The sequence below is a fragment of the Lethenteron reissneri genome, chromosome 69, assembly GCF_015708825.2.
Source record: "Lethenteron reissneri isolate LAM-NWPU_2019-01 chromosome 69, ASM1570882v1, whole genome shotgun sequence".
NCBI classification, from domain to species: Eukaryota; Metazoa; Chordata; class Hyperoartia; order Petromyzontiformes; family Petromyzontidae; genus Lethenteron; species Lethenteron reissneri.
Window position 1 is genome coordinate 9,605,397 of NC_083847.1, and position 14,045 is coordinate 9,619,441.

A 14,045-nucleotide genomic window follows, 5' to 3' on the forward strand; every position below is an offset into this window, starting at 1 on the left:
TCAGATGGGGAAAGTTTAAGGAAAGAGATTAAACATGTTAAAGAAGCACTAAGACTGAATGGCTACAATAATGCTAAAATTAACAGAGCATTGAATGCCAAATCAAGATCGAACAACAATACTGCTGAAAGTGATCTGATTATCAAAACGATTAAAATACCATATATCTCGGAAGTTACTGACAAATTAGCCCGTGTTTTGCAAAAGCAAAAATTAAAGTGTGATTTGGTATGGTACACAAAATTCAAAAACTAGTGTCTTGTACTAAAGATAAATTACGGAAGTTATCAACAGAAGGTGTATATTGGATCAATTGCTCACGCGGTAAGTGTAATATTTGACAGATGGGACTAAAATAACACCAAAAGAACATTAAATTCTCCCAAATACAGCTGTCAGCCGTGGCAGAGCATGCTTGCCAACAAGGACATTAAATTGATTTTGATAACGTTGAAGTGTTATGCAGAACAAATTATTACTGGGCAAGATTAGTTAGAGAATCAATTGAAATTGAGAACAATCCAAATAATTTCAATCGCTGTGATAGCTATAGACTCAGCGCAGCCTCGAAGCATATTATTAAGTAATACACAACACACATTGCAATCCTTACAGGTGAGTCACATGATAAGTGGCTGATTACTGATCTGTTACATAATTGCATACCCACCACCCCCAACTCCACCTCTAATCTCGAATCCTGATGGGGTTCAACAATGATGACGTCATCTTGAATTATTTAAGACCGGAAGCCGGTGGAGGGGTTCACTATTCTGGCAAATTGCCTGAAGATGCTGGATTTAATTTCCAGCGAAACGGCGTACTCAAATTATAAATGTTGCACCTGTTGGCTAACGTAGTGAACTATTTGTATTTTGTCACCGTGTTGCACATTTTTTGCTGATTGTCTGTGTCGGGTGGTGGAGGGTTGCGACACATTTATAAATAACGCGATCTAACCCAAAAACATTGATTATGAATGTATAATGCGAGTGTATGTTGGCGGTCTCCGAACGGTGGGGTGGGCTTCGCCGCCTCAGCCTCTAAGCCAATCGGGAAACAGGAACTATTGGGGTTAAAGTTCAAGAGTGGAGCCCGAGGGTGCTAGTGGGGTACCATCTAGAGAGTTCGTGAGGGGGTGTGGCGAGAGGCGGGGTCTGGGTGACGTGGGAAGAGGTTGTAAAGGAAAGCCAGAAGGGACTCGGGGTCAGTGAGTAAGGTCTGGAAGCGGGGCCACGTCTCGGGTCTCCGCGAGCCATCGGCCACATGGCGGTGCGGAGACGGGCTCCCAGCCCACCGTCTGCCAGCGGTGCGCGGGAGTGAGAGAGAGCGGCGCGCACGCGCGGGACACCAGCTCACACGGCGCGACACGGGGCGAAGGAACAGGGTGGAAGAACGCGGAGCTGTCCAGTCCATTGTCGTCGAGCTGATTTATTACAATTGGGGTCAGAAGTGGTTCTTGACGTTGAACGAAAATGTCCAAGCATCTCCAGAAGAAAATCTCACCTGCGCCGTCTTCCGACGACGATGACGACTCACTCACCCAGGACCTGCCGATCCTGGGGGCGGTGGACCCGGTTACGGAGACCAGGGCTGGCTCTACTAAGGCACTGGATAAGGACGTCGGGACCAAGCGACATGTAGCGGAGCAGATCGATTCGCTGCGAGCTGTCCTGCTCAACCTTGTGATGCTGGTCGCGTCGTCTGCGGCACCGGGACAGCTGAAAGGAATGCTGCCGAGTGGTGACGAGCAGGGCTCCCTTCGGGGGGTCTCGGAGGATCCCCTCGTGCAAGGATCGGCCGCCATTGCGGCCTCGGGAAGGCCGTCCGCCATTACGCCCACGGCGGCTGCCACGCTGCACGAAGACGCCATTTTAGGCAGGTCCGCGGGTGTGCAGTTGGAGTCCGCCATTTTGACAGAGCCACGTGGTGCGCGGCCGCGGGAGCGTGTGTCCGGTGTTGACAGCGGCACAGGGCGCTGCCATCGTCTTCCGCACATCAAAGAATATAGCGCGGGTGGCGATTGGAGTGCTTTTACTTGGCGCTTCGAGTCCGCTTTTTGTTCCATGTGGTGGACGGAGGAGGAGGCGTTGGATGCCTTGCCTACTCTCCTCGACGACATATCACTCACAGTATTCCGCTCCATCCCCGCTGAAAAGAAGAAGACATTGAGAGAGGCGTTTGCCAAAATGGCGGAAGTTTATGAGCCGCCGTCGGATACTCAAAGGAAATATATGCAACGTCGGTGGGGCGCTGACGAGTCTCCCACTGCCTACCAGGATGCTCTGGTTGCATTTGCGATGGCTGCCTACCCTGACGCTAGGCCCGACATACTCGACCCCCTCATCTTGGGCAAGATGTTGGAGCTGTCAAAGGAACTTGGAATTTCGTTGCCTGTGCGCGGTCATGAGCCGCTCACTTCCCGGTGGGCCGCCAAATGCCTCGACGCCCAGTTCAACTTGCGCCACTAGGCGCAGATGGCCACCTGGACAGGTGACCCTGCCATGGACGGTCAACCGATAGGATGGGCGCCGTCGCGAGTTGTCCACATTTCGGATGACGCGGGGGCCGGGGACCTGGCCGCCGCCGTGGCCCGCTGGGTCCCGGAGCAGAGGACTGAGTCACGTCAAAAGGCTTCATCGACACCACACGGAAACATCGGTGGAACCGATCGGCGGGCCGGCATGACGTGCTTCAGGTGTGGCCATTTGGGCCACTTCGCACGGGACTGTCAGAGTCGTCCCCGTCCTCCGCCTCCTCCCGGGTCTCCGTCTCGGGCGCCATCTCCGTGGACAGACCGCGACCCAGGCCAGGCAAGTTGGTATGCATCAAACACCCGGCATGTGTTGTCACCTCATGCATCTTCGGCCACATGTAATCCGTCTATTCGCGACTCACATACAATTACGCAGTGGAGGAAATTGGCACGCCGTGTGGTGGCGGCTGCGACGGAATCCTCCACGGTGCCGGGCTCTTTTCAGGGGGTGGACGTGCGGATATTGGTGGACACCGGAGCGTCGGCCACTATCATCTCCGATGTCATTTTCTACCTCCTTTCCATTCCCGCTTCGCGCGTGCGACCAGCCTTTGTTTCATGTATTACTGCTAACGGTGGTAGTATGGGCATTGTCGGTCAAGTCGAAGCGCATATCTCCATTGGGAACGTTGCGGCATTGGGGACGGTCTTTATCTCCAGATCATTAGCGGTGCCTTGCTTATTGGGTACCTACTTTCTCTGTAAAATGCCGGTTAAAATGTTCGTTGATCAGGGCTGCATTGAGCTGCCTGCGGGACTGAAGATGTTTTTTTTGCCATCCCCATTAAGTCATCCTTCACCATGCGTTGCGGTGCAGGCTGATGTCTCGTCCCGTTGCAGTACCGGAAGCAATTCCGTGGGATGGAAGCGGTGGCGGGCGTGCTGCTGTCCCCGTCTAACACTGCCACCAAGGGTCTTGCTCTGGTGGGGGCCCAGACGATTGTCCGGCCCGGTCAGCCTCCGTTTTTGCAAGTTTTGAACGGGGGGCTAGAGGGTGTTTTGGTCGCAGCCAGTACAGTTCTGGCTCACGCCACTACCGCGTTTACAGTCCACAATGGTAATCGACGGCAGGGGTTGGCTGCGGCGGTTGATTCTCGTGAAACATCCGATGATCGTTGGATCACCGAGATATGCCAGGAAAATTCGTCCTTGACCACGCATCAACAGGGCGCGCTGCGAGCGCTGTTGTCTGATTACTCTGACGTTTTTAGCAATAACAATTTCGACTTGGGTCGCACTTCACTGTTGTCCCATCTCATTGATACTGGGGAGGCGAGCCCTATACGAATGAATCTGCACCAATTAAGTCTTTCGGAGAGGGACCATGTGCGCGGCGCGGTGGATGAAATGCTGGCCGCTGACATTATTTCTCCATTTAATAGCCCATGGTGCGCTCCCGTGGTTCTCGTTAAGAAGAAGGATGGTAGCCTCCGATTTTGCGTCGATTTCCGGAAACTTAATACGGTTTCCGTGGCAGACGCGTACCCTCTGCCACGGATGGATGACTCTCTTGATGCCCTGTCGGGGGCACGATACTTTTCCACCCTCGATCTCTCTTCTGGATTTTGGCAGCTGCCCCTCGACGATTCTTCAAAGGCAAAGACGGCGTTCCATACACCTCATGGCTGATTCCAGGTTAACTGCCTTCCTATGGGACTGAACGCCGCTTGCGCCACGTTCCAGCGATTGATGGAGCTAGTGTTGACCGGGTTGCAATGGGACACGTGTCTAATATACTTAGACAATGTAATTGTGTTCAGTCGTACGTTCGAGGAACACCTTCAAAGACTGAGGGCTGTTTTCGACAGGATGTGTTCCGCTAATCTCAAATTCAAGCCTAAAAATTGCCACTTTCTGCAACGCTCCGTACGTTATTTGGGACATATCATCAGCTCTGACGGTGTCGCCACGGACCCTGACAAAACGTCTTGCGTCCGGAACTAGCTGACCCCCACCTCGGTGGGGGAGGTACGTCGGTTTGTCGGGTTCGCGTCCTACTACCGTCGATTTGTTCCGAATTTTGCTACTATCGCTTGGCCGTTGCACCTCCTCACGGCGAAGAATCAAAGGTTCAAATGGGGACCGGAGGAGGAGCGATCGTTCCGAACCCTTCGGGATCGATTGTCGACAGCGCTGACGCTTGACTACCCTGATTTCTCCTTGCCCTTTATCCTGGACACTGATGCCAGCAATACGGGCATTGGCGCCGTTCTGTCCCAGTACAACAATGGTGTCGAATGCGTGGTGGTGTATGGGAGCCGCGTTCTCTCTTCGGCAGAAACTCTCTATTGTGTTACCCGTAGGGAATTATTGGCGATTGTCCATTTTATTCGCCAATATTGTCCTTACCTGTACGGCAGGAATTTCCAGGTGCGCACGGACCATGCCGCCCTACAATATTCCTTAAAGATTGAACATCTCTCAGGCCAGTTTTCGCGGTGGTTGGAAACATTGTAAGAATTCTCATTCGATATACAGTACCGTAAGGGCTTTCGCCATGGTAACGCGGATGCGCACTCCAGGTTGCCGCAAGGGTCCCCTTGCGCGTGCCCTTCGGGCACTAATTGTTGCACGCGTCCCCCTCAGCCCCCTCGGCCTGTCATGTCCGCAGTGGCGGATTCCGCGGACCCGGCCTGCCCTGGGCCGGCTGAAGGTGTGTTGAATCTGCCGTGCTCAGTGTGGATCCGCGAGCAGCTGTTGGACGATTCGTTGGCTTTGTTGCGAGGTCAGGCGGGCTGGCCGCGGGTGTCTTCGTCCATGGACGATTCCCCGCAAGCGGCTTTCCGGGACGAGTTGTTGATGTGGAGGGATGATTTGTTGGGCCGTTGGCGTCTGGTGGTTCCTGTCGCGCTTCGGTACGAATTGATTCGGGTGCTGCATGCCGAGAAGTTGTTGCACCTCGGCATGCAGAAAACCTTGCTCACGCTGCAGCGGGATTATTTTTGGCATGACATGACGGCCGATGTCACCAAGGACATTCAGGCCTGTTCCGAATGCGCTCGACGGAAGCTACCGAGACAGAGTTATATTTGACCCTTGAAATCGATCCAGGTGGCGCGCATTAATGAACTGGTGGCTCTGGACATTCTGGGACCCTTTCCCCCAACCGCCCAGGGTAATAAATTCTTGTTGGTGGGGGTGGAATATTTCTCGAGGCGTCGTCCATCACGGAGGCGTTTTTGTACGGATATGTGATGGACAAGGGTGCGCCCGAATGGCTGCTTACGGATCAGGGCCACAACTTTCAATCTAAATTGTTACGTAATGTGTGTGATGCCTTGGGCACCAGGAAAATACGTACTTCGCCCTACCACCCACAAACAGATGGAATGGTTGAATGGCTGAACCGTACCTTGTCGGCTATGCTGTGTCATACGGCCGATTGGGATCTACACATCCCTGGGGTATTCTCGGCCTACCGGATGGCACCGCATGCGTCCACCGGGTTCTCGCCATTCTTCCTTATGTATGGGCAGGAAAACGTGCCGCCCATTGATTTGCAGTTGGGGGCACACGCTAAGGAGCCCATGCAGACTCTTCCCGAATACGTTCGCGACATTTTTCGCCGCGTTACAGAGGCGCGGGAAGCAGCATGGATTTCCACATCCAAAACCCAGGCCCGTAATGAACGGTGTGCTCGGCGGTCGCAACGCGCTATGCCGTGGGCTGTAGGAGACCGGGCCTGGCTCCATTGTCCACAGGTGCTGTTGGGTACCTCTCCCAAGCTGCACAGGCCTTGGCAAGGACCTGTGGAATTGATTGAAATATCTAGTTCTCAGTGTGTACGTATCCGGGCAGGGTCGCGCCGTTGGTATGTCCACACGTCTTGATTGAAACCCTTCTTTGCTCCGCGCATCAATTCGTCATCCCAAAACATTCCCTTGCCGGTGTCTGATGCGTCCGACGAACCACCCCCGTTGCCTGTTGAACCTCCAAAGGTGCCTGTTTTGCCTTCCACAGACTCGACGACCCTGAAACAACCGGATACGCGTGACCCTGCACCGGCCGGGCCTTCATCTGTGGTGAGGGACGCCGATTCCGCCGCTCTCCCAACCCCGACTGGGTTGCAGGTAACGAAGCCCCCTGCTCGTGCAGGGGATGGGCTGGCGTCACGTACTAGATCTAAATCCCTCCCCTTTCGTTGATCCTTACCATTCCCTTCGTTATAGTTATACGTTGCACTTGTTCAACTTATCTGTTACTGTTTCTGTGTTACTGTGTCTCTCGCATTATGGGCTTGCATTAATTTAGCCGGGACGGCTAGTCTTTTACACCGGCGGGGGGGGGGGGGGGGGTGATGTAATGCGAGCGTATGCTGGCAGTCTCCGAATGGTGGGGTGGGCTTTGCCGCTTCAGCCTCTAAGCCAATGGGGTAACAGGAACTATCGGGGTTAAAGTTCAAGGGCAGAGCCCGAGGGTGCTAGTGGGGTACCATCTAGAGAGTTTGTGAGGGGGTGTGGCGAGAGGCGGGTTCTGGGTGACGCGGGAAAGGGTTTTAAGGGAAAGCCGGAAGGGACTCAGGGTCAGTGAGTAAGGTCTGGAAGCGGGACCACGTATCAGATCTCCACGAGCCATCGGCCACATGGCGGTGCGGAGACGGGCTCCCAGCGCGCCGTCTACCAGCGGTGCATGGGAGCGAGAGAGAGAGAGCGGCGCGCGCGCGCAGGACACCAGCTCACGCGGCGCGACGCGCGGCGAAGGAACAGGGTGGAAGAACGCGGAGCTGTCCAGCACGAGAACAAATAAATAAAGAAGACACAGTCCATTGTCGTCGAGCTGATTTATTACAAATGTATGCACTGTCGTTGAAACTGATTGGTCTACACCAGAGACAGCCTGTTAGGCTCTAAAGAAGGCTGTCTCTGATGTAGACCAATCCGCTTTAAAGACTGCATATATTACACTGGACAAAAATTTTAGACGTAGTCTGCTTCAGAGATGAAATGTGCCGTTTATTATGGATTTTGACGTGCTGAATTCAAATATGACAAAACACCTAATTGGCTACTGTTCCCAATATATTAAAGTTTTTACATTTTGCGTCTATGTATATTTGTATAAAGTAGCGTTTTACTCATAAATTGTAAACCTAGGTCTTTCATGTGTTTAAGGTTGCTTGACATGATAACATGTCACCTGTCCTGCTCATGTAACACTTAAAAAAATCAGCAAAAGGGTTATATAAATAAAATGTATTATGAAACAAAAGACAAAAACTATTATGTATATATAAGTACATAGTTTAGTCCTTATTCAGTGTTTACTCTGCGCTTCTTGGCTTGTCTCTTGTATTCATTAAATGGAGCATATCTTATCACTGTCCAGCAATAGTCTGCAAGCATTGATGGGCTCCATTTGCCCAGATAGCGTTTTTCCATTGTTGCAATGTCCTGGTGAAATCGCTTGCCATGCTCGTGCTCACTGCTCCGCAGTTTGGTGGGAACAAATCTAGATGAGAGTGCAAACATTTTATCTTTAGTGACATGTTGCAACCAAGGCTTTTGTATGCCTTGAGGTTTTTCAACAACTCCCTGCAGTTGTCTGCCTTGTTATTTCTGAGAAAATGTGTTGCCACTAACTGGAAGGCTTTCCATGCCGTCTTTTCCTTACCATGTAGTGCACTGTCAAATGCATAATCTCGAAAAAGTTCACGAATCTGAGGACCAACAAAGACACCGTCCTTTATCTTAGCTTCACTTAATCTTGGACATTTTCCATGGAGGTACTTGAAAGCTGCTTGTGTTTTGTCCATGGCTTTGATAAAGTTCTTCATCAGACACAGCTTGATGTGTAAGGGTGGTAACAAAATCTTCCTTGATTCAACAAGTGGTGGATGTTGAACACTTTTCCTCCCAGGCTCCAATGACTGTCGGAGTGGCCAATCTATTTTAATGTAGTGGGAATCTCTCACACGACTATCCCATTCGCAGAGGAAATAGCAGTACTTTGTGTATCCAAACTGCAGATCAAGCAAGAGAGCAACAACCTTCACATCGCCACAAAGCTGCCATTGATGTTGGTCATAGTTTATGCACCTCAAAAGTGGTTTCGTGTTGTCATATATTTCCTTCATATGGACTGCATGACCAACTGGAATTGATGGCAAAACATTGCTCATTATGCAGCAAAACAGCTTTAAGACTCATCTTTGATGAATCAATGAACAGTTTCCACTCATCTGGATCATGAAAGATGTTGAGGGCTGCCATCACACCATCGATGTTGTTGCAGGCTACAAGATCATCTTCCATGAAGAAGAATGGGACAAGGTCCTTCTGACGGTCACAGAACATGGAAACCCTAACATCACCTACCAGGAGATTCCACTGCTACAGTCTGGAGCCCAACAGCTTTGCCTTACTCTTGGGTAGTTCCAAATCCCGACAAGGTCTTCCAGTTCACCTTGTGTTATGAGGTATGGTTCAGAGGAGGAGGATGTGAGAAAATCTGGGTCATGTGACCTTGATGGTTCAGGACCAGAAGTTTAATCCTCTTATTCGTCTGACTCAAATGAGAATGATTCTGGTGCATGAGGAACCGGCAGTCCTTCTCTGTGAGGTACTGGGCGTATAGCTGATGGAATGTTTGGATAATGCACAGTCCACTTTTAATTTTTTGACACACCTTTCCAAACTGGAGGTCCCGTGCAGAAGTAACAATTGCTGATATGATCTGTTGGTTTTCTCCAAATCATTGGCACTGCAAAAGGCATAGATTTCCTTTTCCGTTTCAACCACTGGCGAAGAATTGTTGCACAAGAGTTGCAGCATATGTGTGGAGCCCACATCTTGTCGTGATCTCCAATTTTGCAGACATAATAAAGGTGATAGGCTTTCTTAACCATAGTGGTTATACTGTGCTTTTGTGATGCAAAAGTCACTTCACCACAAACATAGCAGAAGTTATCTGATTTGTTAACACAAGAGAGCATGACACTGTATTGTTTATAGAGCTGATATTAGCCAATTAATTCAGCAGAGGGATGTACGCCTAATTATTATTGCATTACCCATGGCTTCTAGGAATAACATGCAATGCGTATCATGGATGACATAATACCAGGTTCAGATTGCATCATTCATTGTTTTGCTCAAAAAGCAAGTACTGTCCAAATCCAGTCATAGATTTATTCATATATCCAGTCAAATACTGTATGTAGTTTCGTCATTTCTGGTTAAATTGAGATCCCTTCCCTTTATAACTCACTTATCCTCCGCCATTGTATATACTGACCCAGTAACATATCTTGACAACTAGAGCCAATCAACAATTTTAAGCATCCTTTTCATTCTCAGTGACCCATAATTGGTAAAGTTGGACTAGATTTATTTCAGAAGCATTTTGGCTGTAGACCAGTGTTATCAGAGCATGTTTTTGTTCCCATATTTACCACAAGTATGTGTGGTTAATGCAGACATGATTCCTTGCAAAAGGTTTCTATTTGGTGTTTGGACATCTTAACACCTCTTTTATTGCCAGAAAGGGTAAATCTTGATTTGAAGGTTTCGTGACTACAGGAATCCATACTCTTTGGTTCTTTCGGTAAAGTCACGTAGGGGTAAATCCTATTCTTATTTTTTCATACGATGATCTACTGTAAATATATTTTAAACACATATACAGTTAGTCCCTCGGTTAACAGTGACATTTGTTTACGTTTTTTGTGGTTAACGTTTCGCCTCCTATAGTAGCCCTCATGGTTTCGACTGAACGTTGCAAATGTTGACCAAGGGGGCATCCATCTATATATATAAAATCGCAAATCTGTCTGTCTGTCGGTCTGTCTGTGTGTGTGTCTGTGTATTGGACCATACGCAGTTTCATTGGACGAAATGTCAGGGATTTGCGAGACATGATTGGTCCGGCGGTTGCCCCTGGCAACGGGTAGTGACGCATTCGCCGCGGGGTGGACGCCATTTTTAATTCCCGTTAAAAATAGGCGCACGCATTAACACGCGACGCTGAGGTAAATTCATCAAAGTTACACGTCCTCTTCACTCCCCACCCACCCCAATGTGTGCAATTACTATTATAGGGTCGGTAGATTATACAATTATAGCGATTAGACAGTATTATTGTAGCGCGGGGGGGGGGGGGACCTGTACCCAGCCTCAGCCGGGTGGGCAATTTAGGCGAGGCCGGAGGCTCTGCACGGTACTAGGCCTCGACACCCACCACGCGACTCTGAGGTAAATTCATCAAAGTTTCACGTCCTCATCACTCCCCCGCCACCCAAATGTGTGCAATTACTATTATAGGGTCGGTAGATAATTAAATTATAGCGATTAGACAGTATTATTGTAGCGCGGGGGGGGGGGGGGGGGGTAACGGCCCCGGTACCCAGCCTCAGCCGGGTGGGCAATTTAGGCGAGGCCGGAGGCTCTGCACGGTACTAGGCCTCGACACCCCACCACACTATAGGCCGTACATATTACTGCACAGCGGCCGAGGAGATCGTGGCTGGGGGGGGGGGGGGGGGGGCAGGGGTAGCAGCCCATCTGTGTATATATGTAAGGTTATTAAGAAATATATTTTTCACCCGGGCAACGCCGGGTACTTATGCTAGTTTAGTATGTACGTATGCAGGGGGAGAGGGGGTTAACCCAAATGCGTACGTTTGCGTATGGGGGGGGGTCTACTGAAAGTGTACGTACGCATAGGAAACGGGGGTGGGGTGAAGCCTCGATAATCATTTGTCTACATTGGCCTTCAAATGAACAGCGGTTCAGTGTCTTCATCTGTCAGACAAGTACTACGGTGAGAAGTAGGACTGTGGGAGAGGTGTCACTGGTATTCCACCGTGCCCCTGACTGCAGACATCACGCAGCTCAGCAAAATAAGTGGCTAAGGTACGCAACTTAATTATTTAATGCAACCGGCGATGGACAATTTGTTTTCTTAAACACGTTAATATTTGTAATATTTGATTGTTTCTGTGTGTATTAAATATCGGCCGTTCTATAGGATTTGGAGGGGGAGGGTGGGTACGTTAAGCGTATGTACGCAGGTGGGGGGGGGAAGTGTACAAAGTACGCGTGCAAACAGGGAGGGGGGGGGAAGGGTCAAGTTGACAGATTTTTGGGTAAGTACTAAATGGTTGGCCCCTAACGGTAGCGTGTTTGCGTTGTGCACATGGTGGCGCCAATTTCGGCTAATCTAAGCGCTCGGAAGTTGGGCTGAGCCACGCCCTAAGCCAATCAGCGACGTCCTATTTATCAGCGGGTTTCGACCTCAATTGGTTTTCTTTATGTATCCGGTATGGGCCTAATGTAATGAATCACACTTACAATTATGAATACAGTTAATGATGACAATGTATTGGACCCATAAACTCACGTAACTGCACAGTAGGCCACGCCTACCAGTGGAGTAATCAATTCAGGGTACAGGGCAGCTATTCAGATTGACTCTGTACAGACTCGAATGCTCCTCAGAAGAACATTTTGAAACAGAGTTATCGTTCCACAATCATCTGGCGCCCCTCGGTGGTGAAGTCACTCGATCCTCAAGAGGACAGAACACAACGGCCTGTCCCATCGTCATGATCACGAGAAGAGAGGGATAGGGCCAACCGTTTATATTTAGATTCATATTCATCCTTTAACATGTTCTTATAATGTTTATTAATTGGCATTGGGCATTTAAATGTTATAAACTGTTTTTGAGGTCAAATACGTTAACTTGCGATCGTCTTGGTAACGGATTAACGCTTATAATGTGTAATTCCTATATGTTATGAAGTTATTTCGGTCAACAGTTTTTGTGGAATGTATTAAAAACGTTAACCGAGGAACGACTGTACAAGCAATCCCTCGCCAACCGCGGGGGTTAGGTTCCTAGCAAATGTCGCGGTTGGCGAGGAGATTCCTAATACACACGGTGGGAACACCCCCCATCATCATCGTGCTGCTGCTCTGACAAAGCCCCAATAGTTTAAATGAGTGGCGGCCCTCGCACCAATGTCTCACACTGAACACTGGTGTAGTGTAGTGGTGTGTATAGTGTCGTATATAAGTGTAGTACATAGTCGTGTAGTGTACAGTAGTGTATAGTATAGCGTATAGTGAGGTGTATAGTGAGGTATATAGTAATGTAGTGTATCGTAGTGTATAGCAGTGGTGTAGCTTAGTCTTCTTCATTGCAAGGCCACCGCGGGCCTCTGGCGGCCCCTTACAAGACACAAGCTGAGTAAAGAACACTGCCACTATAGACGCATCAACCAACTCCTGATGCCATCTAGCACAACGGTTCTTAACCTTTACTGCATCCTTGCATCCATTTGGTTGTTAATCGTGAATAAATATGTTAATAAATACGTAGGTTTGATGAAACAAAGTAGTTATATCACATAGGCTTTCGCGACCAATATCATCCATGAGGTTTATTTGGTTAGATCGCGTAAATATGTGTCGTTAAAACCCCACTTTGCGCAAGAGCGCAGAGGTGTGGTCACCACATCTATGCCTCTATATAAGGAACGAAACGGGTGGACTTCACAAATCTGGCTGTCGCCTGATGAAGCTAGTTGTGATTATTGGCGAAATGTCTTACTCAGATTGTAAATGTTGTGGCTTGGCTCTCTAACACACCGGTGTGCTGTTCTAGTGACGAATTGGCATGTTCTGTTCACGTGACAACTCTTACTAGTTGGTTGTCTGGTGGTGGCGGGTTTTAACGACACATTTATATATTGATGCAATCTAACCCAAAAAAACCTTATGGATGATATTGGTCGCGAAAGCCTACATGTTAAACTGTATGGAGTTTGCGTCTCTCCTCATGGTGGATTTTTTTTCTCTGGGTCCTCCGGTTTCTTCCTCCACAATTAGACAGATTCATTTAGAGTATTTTGTTGCTATAAATTTACAAACGATACGCTACTTCGACGAGCTATAATGTGGTCAGGTCGCTTCTAAAAAAATAAACTAATAGCTTAGTGGGCTTTGACTGGTAAGATAATTTTCGTTTTATTGTATATACTTTTTAAGCTATTGGTTTAACTTTCTTATACGTTGCACTCGTGTTTTTGTATTATTTATTGTTTGTAACTGTCTGACTCCGTGTCCCTACTGGACATCTGTGAAACAGAGCTTCATAGCTCATCGGATTCCTCCTCCAGGCTAAATAAGCATTCTAATTCTAGTAATTTAACTTGAATAAGTATAACCCGTAAAAACTAAGTTTTTCACTATAAATCCTTTATATGCGTGGCGGCTAGAGTCCTCTCGTCCTCTGGCTTGAGATGGCTGCCACCTATGGGTCAGATGATTGTCTGCCAGTATTATGCAATTGGTAATTAAATATTTAATGTTTTCCCTAAACAGTGTAAAATTGTGGAAATTTTTTTCACGAACATTAATTGTCTCGCACAACGAGTCTGTGTGCAAAATGTCAGCTCGATTGGATCACGGGAAGTGGGTTAAAAAACTACCGAAAGATTTGCACGGTCGTAAGCAAGCAAGCACGCAAGCACGCAAGCAAGCAAGCACGCGAACTTAATATAAAGGAT